Source organism: Mandrillus leucophaeus, unplaced genomic scaffold (genome assembly GCF_000951045.1).
Source record: "Mandrillus leucophaeus isolate KB7577 unplaced genomic scaffold, Mleu.le_1.0 Scaffold641, whole genome shotgun sequence".
Lineage (NCBI taxonomy): Eukaryota > Metazoa > Chordata > Mammalia > Primates > Cercopithecidae > Mandrillus > Mandrillus leucophaeus.
Window position 1 is genome coordinate 596227 of NW_012106931.1, and position 15906 is coordinate 612132.

The following is a 15906-nucleotide window of genomic DNA, read 5'->3' on the forward strand; positions in this document are numbered from 1 at the left end:
GCTTCCCAAAGTGCTGGGATTACAGGTGTGTGCCACCACACCCGGCCTCTCTCTTTCTTTCCTTCTCTCTTTCCCCCAACCCCACCTCTGACAGGGTCTTGCTCTGTTGCCCTGGCTGCAGTGCAGTGGTGCCATCATACATCACTGTAACCTCAAACTCCTAGGCTCAAGCAATCCTCCCACCTCAGCCTCCCTAGTAGCTGGGACTACAGGTGCACATCACTATGCCCCATTAATTAAAGTTTTTTTTTTGGTAGAGATCGGGTCTTGCTATGTTGCTCAGGCTGGGCTCAAGCAATCCCCCTGCTTTGGCCTCCCAAAGTGCAGGGATTATAGGCATGAGCCTCTACACCCCACCTGAAATCAATGTTCTGAATAGAACAGTGAGAAAGGGAAGTCAACAGAAACTTCTCAGAACAGAATTTATTTGTATATCTAAAGACAATAATTATTTATGTTACTCTTAGTTTTCTACAAGTTAGAGTCCATCTCTTCAGAATTGTTAAATACCTCAAAGACAATGAAAGGTATAAACCCCACAGAATCTGATAAGCTGGAAGGGGATACTTAAAACAATGCAGTTTTCCATTTCTCAATAATCTTTTGGTCCATTTCAAAGTCTTTCAGACTTTCCCCCATATGCTACTATAGGCCTGTTCTTATACTATAGGCCTTACTATGAGATGGTAATGAAATTTCCCTATAGGTTCATAGCAAAATTATCCGAAAAACTTTAACACTTGGCTTCTAACATTGGCTGCTGATTTAGGGGAGTCAAGCAGAAGTCTTGAAAGTAGGTATTTTCACTGAATTGGCATGTTTGTTATGGCACCCCATCCTTAACTAGACAAAGAACCCTCTGCTTTACCCTCTCCAGGGAATCAGTCCTGAGTCTTGCACCAGGCAGTCATTTGGGAGTTGGGGAAGGAATCCAGTGTTCTAATGCTTCTGAAATAGACTTTGAACCAACTGTCCAATTTAAGCCCCCACTTTATCCCTGCTTCTGGGGGTACCTGGTGCTGCCAATTCTTGAACATTTGGTGGTTTTCTGGGGCAAATCTGGCTTGCTTTTGGCCATCCCCTTTGATAGAGGGCAAGTCTGCTAATTCAGTTCGCACTATCCTGCTTTCCAGCTTCCAAAATGGTAATAATTTGATCTCCTCTACTGTTCTCTGACAGACGGATTATATAAACAGACAGTAGCCAGACCATATATGACAACAGAACTCTGACCCACAACCTCCGCAATCGGCCAGCCTGGGCAGGGCTTGGTCAATGAGTCAGTTGCCCTATATTTTGCCCCTATTTTCAACACAGACCAACCAGAGAAAGCCAAACCATTACACAAGAAGCCCAGCTTCTAGTTAGCCCACCTGCAGTTTCCCCATGACAGTGACCTCCAGTCAGAGTATACTGAAGCCTTCCCCTTTTTTCACTACAGCATAAAGTGTTTCCACTCCCTGCCCGCCTTCAAGTCTCACCAAAGTATGGTGGCATGTTGGCGGACTCCCAGTGACAGCAGCCTCGGCATAAATATCCTCTCTTCTTACCTGAGTGGTTTTCATCATTTTCCTTATCTTTTTGATTTTGAAGTTTTATGTTAAAGTGCTTTTTTAAACCATTGTTCTAGAGGGATTTTAGAAGGAGGTGGGTTGTGTGTGGTTCAATCTATCGGCTTTAACTGGAGATCTCTTTCTGTGTTCTTTCCTCTGTGACTAGATGTCAGCTGTCCATCCCCTACCCTCCCCCGGCAACAGGCCCAGAAGTCACCTTTGCATTTTCCTCTTGCAAACCTGGTTGCAAAATCCAGTATGTATTTAAATTCCTCCAAAGAATCCGCTGGATCAAAAGGATTAGAGAATGACATAGACTTTGCTGAACCTTACCTGTGGAAGATAGAAGATGAAGTTATATAACATTCACAATTTAAGCTATTTAACATTCACAAACCCCACCCCGCCCAGCCTGTCCCCTTTTTAGAAACATTACCAAAAATCCCATACAAAAACTTTTGCTTATAACTAGCCAGAACTTAGTCACATGGCCACACCTACTCCTAATGAAGACAGAAAATTGTATTTTGTAAATGCAATTGTTTAATGCCCCCGACTAAGTGGAAAAGGAGAATGGATAATAGGTGGGCAACTAGCACTTCTGGCCACAGTTCCTCAGGAATTTTCTGCATATGATGTCCCATGAATCCCTAGCCCAGTGCTTGACATTAAGTTGTCCTTGGAATGGATAAACAAATGAATAAAACATTTCAGATAGTTCACATAATAACCTTTTTCCAAAAAAAAACATTAATTGACTTTATTTCTAGAGCAGTTTTAGGTTTATGGAAAATTTGAGGCTGGGCGCAGTGGCTCACGCCTGTAATCTCAGCACTTTGGGAGGCCAAGGCAGGCGGATCACGAATCAGAAGATCAAGACCATCCTAGCTAACATGGTGAAACCCCGTCTCTACTAAAAATACAAAAAATTAGCCAGGCATAGTGGCGGGCGCCTGTAGTCCCAGCTACTTGGGAGGCTGAGGCAGGAGAATGACGTGAACCCGCAAGGCAGAGCTTGCAGTGAGCCCAGATCTGCCACTGCACTCCAGCCTGAGCGACAGAGCGAGACTCTGTCTCAAAAAAAAGAAAAAAAAAAATTGAACAGAATGTGCAGAGAGCTCCCACATACCTCCCCTCACCACTTGCAGTTTCATCTATTATTGACATATTGCATGGGTATTGTACATTTGCTACAAAATGATACATTATTAGCCAAATAGTTTACATTAGAGTTCACTCATCATGTTGCACAGTTCCATAGGTTTTGACAAATGCATAATGTCATGTATCCACCATTACTGTATCACACAGAATAGTTTCACTGGCCTAAAAATCCCCTTGCTCCAGCTATATTCTGCTTTTCCTCCTCCCCTGGAATCCCTGGCAACCATTGATCTTTTTACTACCTCTACAGCTTTGCCTTTTCCAGAATATCATATTGTAGGAACCATACAGTATGTAGCCATTTCAGACTGACCTCTTTCACTTAGCAATATACATTTAAGATTTCTCCATATTATTTTTTTGTGGCTTGATAACTTATTTCTTTTTAGTTCTGAATAATATTCCATGGTAAGGATGTACCAGTTTGGTTATTCTTTTACCTACTGAAAGACATCTTTGTTGTTTCCAGCTTATAAATAAACCTGCTGTCAACATTCATGTGCAAGTTTATGTGTAGTCCTAAGTTTTCAACTCATTTCGGTAAATACCCAAAGGTGTGACTGCTGGATTGCATGCTGAGACTATCTTTACCTTTATAGGAAACTACCAAACTGTCTTCAGAAGTGGCTATACCATTTTGTATTCCCAACAGCAGTGAATGAGAGTTCCTGTTGCTCCACATCCTTGGCAGAATTTGGTGTAGGCAGTGTTTTGCATTTTAGTCATTCTTTAACCTCCACCCCCGAGGCTCAAGCGATCCTCCCACATCTACCTCCCGAGTAGCTGGGATCACAGGTGTGTGCCACCATGCCCAGCTAATTTTTGTATTTTGGGTAGCGATGGAGTTTTACCATGTTGCCCAGGGTGGTCTCAAACTCCTGGGCTCAAGTGATCCACATGCCTAAGCCTCCCAAAGTGCTGGGATTACAGGCATAATTTCCAAGTACGTGGAGTTTTAAAAATAATCTTTTCTTTTCTTTTCCTCCCCTCCCCTCCCCTCCCCTACCCTTCTCCGTCTCCCTCTTCTTCTCCCTCTCTCTCTCTCTCTCTTTTTTGAGAGTCTCACTCTGTTACCCATGCTGGAATGCAGTGACATGATCTTGGCTTACTGCAACCTCCGCCTCCCAAGTTCAAGCAGTTCTCCTGCCTCAGCCTCCCAAGTAGCTGGGATTACAGGCACTGGCCACTGTGCCTGGCTAATTTTTGTATTTTTTGTAGAAACAGGGTTTCACCATGTTGGCCAGGCTGGTCTTGAACTCCTTACCTCAGGTGATCCACCCGCCTCGGCCTCCCAAAGTGCTGGGGTTACAGGCATGAGACACTGCACTCAGCCTCATTATTGATTTCTAACTTAATTGCAATGTAGCCAGAGAATGTGAGCTATATGATAGCAATTTTTTACAATTTGTAAAAAGTGCTCAATAACCTAAAATGTTTTTAAAATTTTTATTTGATTTTAAAAATAGCAACCTGTTAGATAATCAATGGCCTAAATCAAAATTAATTTTCTTAAATCTTCCCTGAATATGTGAAAAGTATATTTGAGAACAATTTGTGTTCTCAAATCGTTGGGTAGATAGTTCTTTTCTTTGTCTTCCTCAAGAACGGAGGGTTCTATACATAGTTCTACACATGGTTCTTAGAAAAGGTTAATTAATTATGTCAGAGACATTCCCATAATGACTGGTGATTCTTGGACGTCTTCTCATATTTAAAAGTGAGAAACTGTATTTTAAAAGCTGATTAGAAGTTCTGTATGCACAGAGGAGTCTTGTTGACTGGGCCTTAATGTAGAGTGATTGCTTGTGAACCCAGACAGTTCTTTATGAAATCCTCCAAATGTCAACACTCTGCTATTCTTTTTGTTTTTAATTTTTAATTTTTGTGGGCACACAGATGTATAGATTTATGGGGTACATGAGATATTTTGATACAAGCATACACTGTATCTGCCATTCTAATCTAATTTCTATCTTTTAAAATTGTATCTTTTTTTTTAGTTTGGTATTATGTCCTTTCCTGTTCTTTCTTCTTTGGGTTAACAAACTTTTCACTCCTTTACTATCATTTTAAAAAAACACTTTTATCGAAGTATATATGAAACCAGAAAAGTGCTCACAAATATAACCTGAACACACATGTAAAGCTGCACTCAGATTAAGAAATAGAACATTATCAGCACTTTGTGAGCCTCCTCACGTTCCCTTCCAGTTATTACTACCCTAAGATGAATCACTATATACAGTGACTTCTAACAGCAGGGATATTTGGGTAGTTTCCAGTTTGGGGCTGTTGAAAGTATGGGTATGAGCTTTTTTATGTACATGTCCTTTTGGTGAATATATGCAGACATTTCAGTTTCATATTTATAACTAGGAGTAAAATTGTTTTTTTGTTGTTTTTGATTTTGAGACAGGGTCTAGCTCTGTCACCTATGCTGGACTGCAGTGGTGCAATTACAACTCACTGCAGTCTCAAACTCCAGGGATCAAGAGGTCCTTCTGCCTATGCCTCTGGAGTAGCTGGGACTACAGGTGTGCACCATGATGCCCAGCACTTTGGGAGGCCAAGGTGGGAGGATCTCTTGAGGCCAGGAGTTCAAGACCAGCCTGGGCAACACAGTGAAAATCCCTGAAGTGCTGGGATTACACGTTGAGCCACTATGCCCCACCTAGGGGTGAAATTGTTGGAACAAAGGCTTTTTCATGTATTCAACTTCAGTTGATACCGCCAAACAGTTTAACAAAGTGATTGCATCAATTTATGCTCCCTTCAGGAGCATATAAGAGCTGTGGTTGCTCCACAATCTTGCCAATACTTGATATTTTCTATGGTTTTCATTTAGCTATATCTCATTGTGGTTTTAATTTGCATTTCCTCTTTATCCTTTGTTTTTTAAGGGTTTCAAGATGGACAGATAAAAATTCAGGGAGTTAATCACCTATAATAGCTGGAAATTTCCCCCAACGATACTCCTTCAGTGAAATTTAAAATATTTGCCTCTGTATTGAAGACAATGTAGTATAAAGGATGGGGCCACATGCTTTGCAATCAGACGTATGAGGTTTGATTCCTAACTCCAGTGCTTACTTGCTGAATTACCTTGAAGAAGTTATTTAACCTTTTTCCATTTTATGTAAAATGGCACTAATAATAGTACTGCCTCATAGGGTTGTTATGGGGATTAAAAGAGAAAAAATAAGTAAAATGCTTTGCAAAGCTCCTAGCAACAGGTGAGCACAAAGTCAACAAATGGTAGCTATTATTACACCTTATATTGGTTATTTATGCACATCTCATTTCTCCTTCTGTTTTACACATTCCATGAGAAAGGAGAAACATGCATGTAGCACACATTAACTGCCTCACATATAATTGCTAATGAAGACTAATTGGATGAACGATTTAATATATAAACAGAAGATATTGTGATTATCGCTATAAAAGATGGCATAGGTTGGGCATTCACGCCTGTAAGCCCAGCACTTTGGGAGGCTGAGCTGTGAGGATCGATTGAGCCCAGGAGTTCGAGACCAGCCTAGGCAACGTAGGGAGCCAGTCTCCACCAAAAAAAAAAAGGTGCATAAAATTATTATAGCGGCTATAGGATAATGTGCACTGCTAATGAAGACTACATTATTTAAATACACTGTCTTTCCTTCTATTTACTGTTATTGTTTAACAGAAAAACAGTACACACGATACTAAAGAAAGAAAATTCGATGTCCCATATTACATTTGTGAGAGTTCAGCCAAAACCAAAACCAAAACCCAAAACACAAAGCCAAAACCAAAACACAAACATACCATCCCAGAAACAAATGCGTCACTTTTCTGAAGACGTTAAGCCCTTCCAATTTTAACAGATTCTTTGTTCAACAGAGGAGACAGACTGGGTAGGCATCACCTGCCCCAGGAGCTTCCGTACAAGATGGCGTTGCCCGTTCCCAGACCCCAGTTGGGATTACGTCCTCCAGGCCTGCCGCAGGAACGGAAGTGGTTACGGCCCTAGTGAATCCGGGTGGGTGCGCGCCGGCGGCCGCACAGGTTCCAGCACTTTACCGTGAGCCCGCTGCAGGTGTGCGGCCCAGTCCGAGACAGCAGGTAAGTGAGGCTCAGAGGCCGGCGAGGCCTTGCACCGGGATTGTGCGCGGGGCAGAGGGGCTTTCAGTGCAGACCAAGAGGGGTCGTGGGGCGGGGGATATTACCGTGTACGGGGGTGACATTGCGGGGACCCCGCTGTCCCGGAGCGAGTTGGCCCTGCCCCTCTCCCCGCCCCTCAGCGTGGCCCCCTCGCCCCCGTCGCCCACGGCGGGGCGGTTCAGCACCCAAGTGCGCAAGGAGGGCCTCACGCCTGCCCACGTCCTCCCACGCTCTCCTCGGGCCTCTCCTTCCGACCCCCTTACCCTCTCTCTGGGAGCCCTTACTAGACCTTCGAGGCTGCGTGTCCCAATCAGCTAAAAAGGAGGCCCCGCCCGCGGCACCTGGTAGCTCCTCGGGCGCTGCGAGTTCGACGCGGCCACTGCTACTGTTTTCTCCCCTGGATGCGTGTGAGCCGCCACCCCCGCTACCATCCCTGTCCTCTCAGACCACACCCTGCTCTGGGTCTTGCCGGGAGCCACCTCTTTGGTTTTTCACATCCCTGGGATGGATCAAAACTAAGAACCTTAATCAATACTTATTATAAAATTGACACCTGCTCCTTAAAATACAAACAAACCCATCCCTCGATAAGCTTTTGATAGGCTTTTGATATGATTACAACATTCAAACTCCTTTATATACCCTCTCGTCAAAAACACAAAATTGAAATTATACTTTTTTTTTTAGTTCTGTTACAAGGATAGAAGGAATTGAAAGGTTTTGTTAGTCATAGGAATTAGAAAGTGCGGGTCGGGGCGCAGGGAGGAAGATGGATTAAATTTGGTAAAGTTGAGCTTGTTTTAAAAATGTATTTTAAAAATATTCTAGTTATAGTCTGTGCATAAAGTCTTGTAACAAAATTATGTAACAATTTTAAACAAGACAAATCTTTCTTAGCTTTATGTTCTCCTTGGTGGTGAGGGTGGGGAGTGTGGAAGACAGATCCTCTTTGATTTTTTTTTCCGTCTCCTCCCTTTCTTCTTTACCAGTCCCTTTCTCACAAAATAAGAACTGTTGTCAGTTTGTGTGTATTTTTCTTTGCATTTATTTGACAAGTGTGTGCACGTTATGATATATGTTTGTAAGATTTCGCCTTAAACTTTTACAAATATGTATGTTTTATGCATTACATAACTTGACGTTTTATGCTTAAAAACGGGTCTTGGAATTTTTTGTCAGTATGTAGAGATCTACCTATTCTTTCTACTTGCTCTGTAAATTCCATGGTTATGTAAGATTCCATAGATTGTTTCCAGTTTTTCCTTGTCAGACGCAGTGTGGCGGAGAACATCCTTCCCACACACCTCTATGTGCCCATGTGAGCATTTCTCAAAGATGGGTACCCGCAGGTGGAATTGCTGGATGGGAGAGTATGGGGATTTAGGAATGCCAAACTGCTACCCACGGTGTATAATAATTTCCTCCGTGCTCTCTCCCTTTTTTGATACAGAGTCTTGCTCTATTGCCTAGGTTGGAGTGCAGTGGCGTGATCTCGGCTCGCTGCAGCCTCTGCCTCCCAGGTTCAAGCGATTCTCCTGCCTCAGCCTCCCGAGTAGCTGAGATTACAGGCACCTGCTCCCACACCCGGTTAATTTTTGTATTTTTAGTAGAGATGGGGTTTCACCATGTTGACCAGGCTGGTCTCGAACTCCTGACCTCGAGTGATCCACCCGCCTCGGCCTCCCAAAGTGTTGGGATTACAGGTGTGAGACACCGTGCCCAGCCCCCCATGCTCTTTCGAACATTTAATGGTATCAATCTTTTTTATTTTTGCCAATCTGATGGATGGAAAAGTGATTTCTCATTGCTGTTTTAATTTGCATTCCCCTGATTACTGTTGAGATTGAACATCTTCATGATTGTCGGCCATTTGTGTTTCCTCTTTTGAGAAACATCTCTTTCTATTGGATTGTCTTTTCCTTACTGATTTATAGTAGTATTTTATATGTTCTGGATTTTGATCTTTTGTTATTTATATATGTTTATAATATTTACTCCCTGCTTATTGCTTTTTTAAGTTGTTGCTTGTCTTTTAACTATATGGCATCTTTGTTGAAACAAAGTTTAAAATTTTAGGTTTTAATTTATCAGTCTGTTCTGTGTGTGTTTGTATTTTGTGGCTATCATTCCCAATCTGAGTGGTCCTTAAATGGCAAAGATTTTTGCTCTCAGGGTTATTTGGCAATGTCTGTAGATGTTTTTTGTTTGTTCCACTAGGATGGTGCTGCTATTGGTTATCTAGTGAGTAAAAGTGAGGGGTGCTGCTAAACATCCTACAGTGCATGGAAAACATCCTATAGCACATGGGAAAGCTTCCCACAACAAAGAATTTCACCAGCTAAAAATGTCAATTGTGCTGAAGTTGAAAAGTCCTCCTCTACTTTTAGAGAGAGGAGGGTTTTCTCCTAAAGCTCTGTTTTCTCCTAGAAGTTCTTCTTGTGGGAATAGTTTTTTTCCTTTAATTCCTCTGGAATTGTGCATGTATAATTGTTGTTTTCCAAGCACTGTCACCTCGAATAGTCAGTCCATTCTTGAGCCATTGATCTGAAATGCCACACTTACCATGTACTAATTTCTTTTTTTTCTTTTAAATTTTTATTTGTAGAGATAGAGATGAGGTCTTGCTATGTTGCTCAGGCTGGTCTCAAACTCCTGGCCTCAGGAGATTCTCCCACCTCAGCCTCCCAAAGTTCTGGGATTACAGACAGGAGCCACCTCACCTGGCCACATGTACTCATTTATCGTACAGGGTCTGTTTCTAGACTGTCTTCTGTTCTATGGTATACTTTTCTATTTGCTGGACCAATACCACAACGTCCTGTATTAAACTGTATGTTATATGTTGACATCTAATAGGGTAAATACTCCATCATGATTATTATTTTATTGGAAGTCATATACTATATCAGCTCGTGTCCTCTCATTTAAAAAACAATATTTTTGGTTATTATTAGTTTATTTTCCAGATTAATTTTAGAGTCAGCTTGTCAATTTTTTTTTCTTTTAAGAGTTGGGGAGCTGGGCACAGTGGCTCACGCCTGTAGTCCCAGCACTTTGGGTGGCCGACGCAGGTGGATCACCAGGTCAGAAGTTTGAGACCAGCCTGACCAACATGGTGAAACCCCATCTCTACTAAAAATACAAAAATTAGCCGGGCATGGTGGCGTGCGCCTGTAATCCCAGCTACTCAGGAGGCTGAGGCAGGAAAATCACTTGAACCCAGGAGGCGGAGGTTGCAGTTAGCTGAAATTGCACCACTGCCTTCCAGCCTGGGCAACAGAGTGAGACTCCATCTCAAAAAAAAAAAAAAAGAGAGAGATGAGATCTCACTTCGTCACCCAGCTGGAGTGCAATGGCAGCCTTGACCTCCTGGGCTCAAGTGATCCTCCTGCCTCAGCCCCCCAAGTAGCTGGGACTACAGGTGTGCACCACCACACCTGGCTAATTTTTGTATTACTTATAGAGATGAGGTTTCACCATGTTGCCCAGGTTCGTCTTGAACTCCTGGGTTCAAGTGACACGCCCACCTTGGCCTTCCAAAATGCTGGGATTACAGGCGTGAATCACCACACCTGGCCCCAAATCTTTTTTTAATGGCTTTATTGAGATGTAATTCACACACCATATAATTCATTATTCAAAGTGTACAATTTGAGGATTTTAGTATATTCATAGAGTTGTGCAAATATCACCATAGTCTAATTTTACAACATTTTTATCACCCCCAAAATAAACCCATACCCATTAGCAGTCACTCCCTATCCCTGACTCCAGTAAGACCCCAGCCCTAAGCAACCACTAATATTTCTGTCTTTCTAGATCTGGGTGTCTTGTGTAAATGGAATCATACAATTTGTAGTCTTTTGTGACTGGCTGCTTTAACTTAGGATAATGTACTCAAGATTTTTCCATTCTATAGCATGTTTCAGTATTCATTCCTTTTTATTACTGAATGAAATTTCATCCTATGGTATATTTGTTTTGTAGGGCTGCGGTCAAAGTAACACAAACTGGTGGCTTAAAACAACAGAAGTTTATTCTCTTGCAGTTAAGGAAGCTAGAAGTCCAAAATTAAGGTGTCAGGAAGGGTCATGCTCTTCCTGAAGGCTCTAGGGGAGAATCCTACCTTGCCTCTTCCTAGTGTTTGGTGGTTGTTGGCAATCCTTGACATTTCTTGGTTTGCAGTTGCATAACTCCAGTCTCTGCCTCTGTCTTCAAATGGTCACCTTCCCTGTGTGTCTGTCTGCATATTGGATTTGCTCAATGTAAACCTGTTTCTTCTCCTCCTCCTGTAAGGACACCAGTCGTATTTGATTAAAGGCCCACCCTACTTCAGTATGACTTCATGTTAACTTGATTACTTCTTTGAAGACTCTATTTCCAAATAAGGTCACATTCACAGGTATTGGAAGTTAGACCTTCAACATATCTTTTTGGGGAATATAATTCAACTCATAACATACGGATATGCTACGTTTTATTTATCTGTTCAACTAATTGACATTTGGGGTGTTTCCACTTTTGGGCTGTTATGAATAGCTATGGACTTTAGTACGGGCATATGTTTTCATTTCCCTTGGGTATATACCTGCCAGTGGAATTGCTAGGTCATATAACTGCCAGACTGTGTTCCAGAGCAGCTGTACCATTTGACATTCCCACCAATAATGCATGAGATTTCTAATTTCTCCACATTATTGCCAGCACTTTTTTTTTTTTTTTTTTTTTTTTTTGAGAGACAGGGTCTTACTCTGTTGACCAGGCTGGAGTACAGTGGAGTGATCAAAGCTTCCTGCAGCCTCAAACTCCTGAGCTCAAGCAGTCCTCTTGCCTCAGCCTCCCAAGTGGCTAAATCTATAGGCACATTACCACTCCTGGCGAATTAATTTTTTTTGTTTGTTTTTATTTGTAAAGGCAGGGTCTCACTATGTTGCCCAGGCTGGTCTCAAACTCCTGGCCTCAAGTGATCCTCCCACCTTGGTCTCTCAAAGTGCTGGAATTACAGGTGTGCACCACCATACCTGGCCTTATTTGTTTTTTTTTAATAGAATCATCCTACTGGGTGTAAAGTGGTATCTGATTGTGGTTTGGATTTGCATTTTCCTAACAGCTCATGATATTGAACATCTTTTCAAGTGCTTATTGGCCATTTGTATACCCTCTATCAGGAAATGTCTGTTCAGTTAGCTGGACATGTCTCTTCAGTTAGCACACCTGTAGTCAAGAGGCTGAGGCAGAAGGATCACTTGAACCCAGGAGTTTGAGGCTGTTGTGAGCTATGATTGCACCACTGCACTGCAGCCTGGGCAACAGAGCCAGATCTTGTCTCTAAAAAACATATTAAAAAATGAATTGAAGAACAGAAATACCTATTTAGATCCTTAGCCAGTTTTTAAATTGGTTTGTCTTTTTATTATTTGGTTGTAAGAGATTTTTATATATTCTAGATACACACTCTTCCAAGATAATATGATTTGTAAATATTTTTTTCCCATTCTGTGGGTTGTCTTTTCACTTTCTCAATGGTCAATTCATTCTTTTTTTATATATATATAATTTCAACTTTTATTTTAAATTCAGGGGATACATGTGCAGGTTTGTTACATGGGTATATTGTGTTTTGCTGGGGTTTGGGGTATGGATGAGTCCTTCACTCGGGTACTGAGCATAGGTAGTTTTTCAGCCTGCAGCCCCCTTCCCTGTCTTCCCCTCCTCTCTAGTAGTCCCCAGTGTCTGTTGTTCCCGTCTTTATGTCCATGTGTACTGGGTGTTTAGCTGCACTTATGAGTGAGAACATGTAGTATTTGGTTTTCTGTTCCTGTATTAATTCACTCAGGGTTGTGGCCTCCACAATCCATGATCCATGATCCACAATCCATGATCCTGATCCATGTTGCTGCATCCATTTTTCTCATCTGCACACAGTCAATTCATTCTTTAAAAAGTTTTTAATAATGAAGTTTGTATTGAATTTACATATTATTTTGAGTATTTCTGTAAAACAATCTTGTCTGCTTATCAAAAATAGGATAATTATAGTACCTCCCACATAGGGTTATTGAAAGGATTAAATGAATACTTTAACATGAGTATATATGTACATGTAAAGTACCTGGCACATGACAGCTGCTATCATACATCTCCACTCTTCTGGTCTTCTAGATCTTCACTAAAGTTTTCTGTTTCTCTTTGTATTGATCTGACGCATTTCCTGTTGAATTTATTCCTAGACTTGTGTATGTGTATATGTGGTTTTTTTAATGTAGTTTTAAAGTAGTGTACAGGTATATTGCTATTATGAATGAGATTTCTTTTTTCACATTTTTATAATAGGTTTGGAAAGCTATTGAGTTTATACTCATCAGACTTTCTGAATTATCTTATAATTTCTAAAAGTTGGTTGATGACTTTGTTGTTTTTCCAGGTGGTTGTGATGCAGCCATTCTGTTTAGGAACCGTGGCTCTTTTTATTCTGGTTTCCTCTGCCATAATTCGAGTATTCTTTGCCTCTCAGCTTTATGAATCTTCTAAAGGTCTTTCGCAGAACAGATTCTCACTAAGTGATGCCATTACTATAGTTCACCTTGTTTCTTTTTATATCTTTAATGTGGCTACTAGAAAATTTTAAATTGGGGCTCACATTCTACTTCTAATGGACACTACTGTGCTAGAATATAATGTGCAAGTAAGGAAACAGAGACGATCCTAGAATGAGTAGATACAGGACAAGTCATGAGGGGGCCATGCATTACCCTACAGGACCCTGTATTTGTGTGTCTAAACATATCTAAGCATAAAAGTATAGTACAAATGTGGTATAAAAGATAAACAGTGGGCCAGGCATGGTGACTCACGCCTGTAATCCCAGTATTTTGGGAGGCCGAGGCGGGCAGATCACCTGAGGTCAGGAGTAAGACCAGCCTGGCCAACATGGTGAAACCCTATCTCTACTAAAAATAAAAAAAATAGCCTTGTGTGGTGGCATACACCTGTAGCCCTGGCTACTCGGGAGGCCGAGGCAGGAGAATCTCTTGCACCTGGGAGGCAGAGTTTGCAGTGAGCTGAGATCACGCTACTGCATACCAGCCTTGGCAATAGAGCCAGACTCCCTCTCAAGAAAAGATAAACAGTGTTACACTTATGTAGTGTATCTATCATGCATGGAGCTTGCAGGACTGGAAGTTGCTCTGGGTGAACCTGTGAGTGAGTGGTGGGTGAATGTGAAGGCCTAGGACATGACTGTACACTATTTTAGATCTTATAAACACTATGTATTTAGGCTACACTCAATTTATTTAAAAATTTTTTTACAGTAATAAATTAACCTTAGTTTGCTGTAACTTTTTTACTTTAAACTTTTAAATTATTTTAACTTTTTGACTTGTAATAACACTCAGCTTAAGACACAAATATGTTGTATAGCTGTAGAAAAATGTTTATCTCTTTATTTTATAAGCTCTTTTCAACTTAATTGTTTTTTTTAAAACTTTTTAAAATTTTTTGTTAAAAACTAAGACACAAACACACACATTCATGTTAGCTTAGACATACACAGAGTCAGGATCATCAATATCACTGTCTTCCACCTCCACATGTTGTCCCACTGGAAAGTCTTCAGGGGCAATAACAGGCATGGAGCTGTCATCTATGATAACAGTGCCTTCTGGAATAACTTCTGAAGGACCTGCCTGAGGTTGCTTTACAGTTATTTTTTTTTTTTATAAGTAGAAGGAGTAAACTGTAAAATAAAACATATGGTAAATACATAAACCAGTAACATAGTCATTTATTGTCATTATCAAGTATGTACTATACATAATTGCATGTGCTGTACATTTATACGACTGGCTGTGCTGTAGGTTCGTTAACTCCAGCATAATTACACACATTTGTGAGTAATGCATTGTACAGCAACGTTAGGATGGTTAGATGGCTATGATGTCACTAGGCAATAGGAATTTTTCTGCTCCATTGTAATCTTATAATTTTGTAGAACTGTTGTATGTGTGGTCTGTTGTTGACCAAAACATTGTTATGTAGCCCATGACTATATTTAACCCAGTATATTCCAAACATTATTTCAACATACAATTTTTTTTTTTTTTTTTTTTTGAGACTGAGTCTCACTCTGTCGCCCAGGCTGCAGTGCAGTGGCGCGATCTTGGCTCACTACAAGCTCCACCTCCCGGGTTCACGCCGTTCTGCTGCCTCAGCCTCCTGAGTAGCTGGGACTACAGGGACCCGGCTAACCACACCCGGCTAATTTTTTGTATTTTGTTTTGTAGAGACGGGGTTTCACCGTGTTAGCCAGGATGGTCTCAATCTCCTGACCTCGTGATCCGCCTGCCTCAACCTCCCAAAGTGCTCTTTTCAACATAAATATTAAAAAATCAATATGGAATTTATAGAGGTAGAAAGTATAATAGGGCTTATCAGGGGTTAGAAGAAGAAGAGAATGGGAATTCTTGTTGAATGACAGTTTCTGTTTGCAAGGATGAAGTTGTTCTGGAAATGGGCGATGGTGATGGTTGCACAGCAGTGTGCACATACTTATTGAATTGTACACTTAAAAATGGCTAAAATGGGCCAGCCGTGGTGGCTCAGGCCTGTAATCCCAGCACTTTGGGAGGCCAAGTCTAGAGGATCGCTTGAGCTCATCAGTTCGAGACCAACCTGGGCAACATTGCGAAACCCCATCTCTACAAAAATAATACCAAAAAAAAAAAAAAATTACCCAGGCATCGTGGGGAGTACCTGTAGTCACAGCTACTTGGGAGGCTGAGATAGGACGATGGCTTGAGCTCAGGAGGTGGAGGTTGCAGTGAGCCAAGATCATGCCACTGCACTCTAGCCTCTGCAATAGAGCAAGACTTTGTCTCAAAAAAAAGAAAAAAGGCTAAAATGGTAAATGTTATGTTATATATATTTTACCACAGTAAAGAAGTCACCATAAAAATCAGTATGGGGCTGGGCGTGGTGGCTCACGCCTGTAATCCCAGCACTTTGGGAGGCCGAGGCGGGTGGATCACCTGAGGTCAGGAGTTCA

At 41.4% G+C, this 15906-nt stretch overlaps 1 protein-coding gene across 3 annotated transcripts in view; it reads left to right on the plus strand.

Moving 5' to 3' along the window:
* Nucleotides 1-6631: 6631 nt before the first annotated feature.
* The window catches only part of EXD2 (exonuclease 3'-5' domain containing 2), a 59282-nt gene continuing 50007 nt past the window's right edge, over nt 6632-15906 (plus strand). The window contains exon 1 of one of the 3 annotated variants that reach the window (XM_012000885.1): nt 6632-6821. The gene's annotated coding sequence lies outside the window, so the exon portion shown is untranslated. Of the gene's footprint in view, nt 6822-6993; nt 7268-15906 lie in introns of those variants that run through there. The other 2 variants (XM_012000888.1, XM_012000886.1) reach the window with 2 other exon arrangements.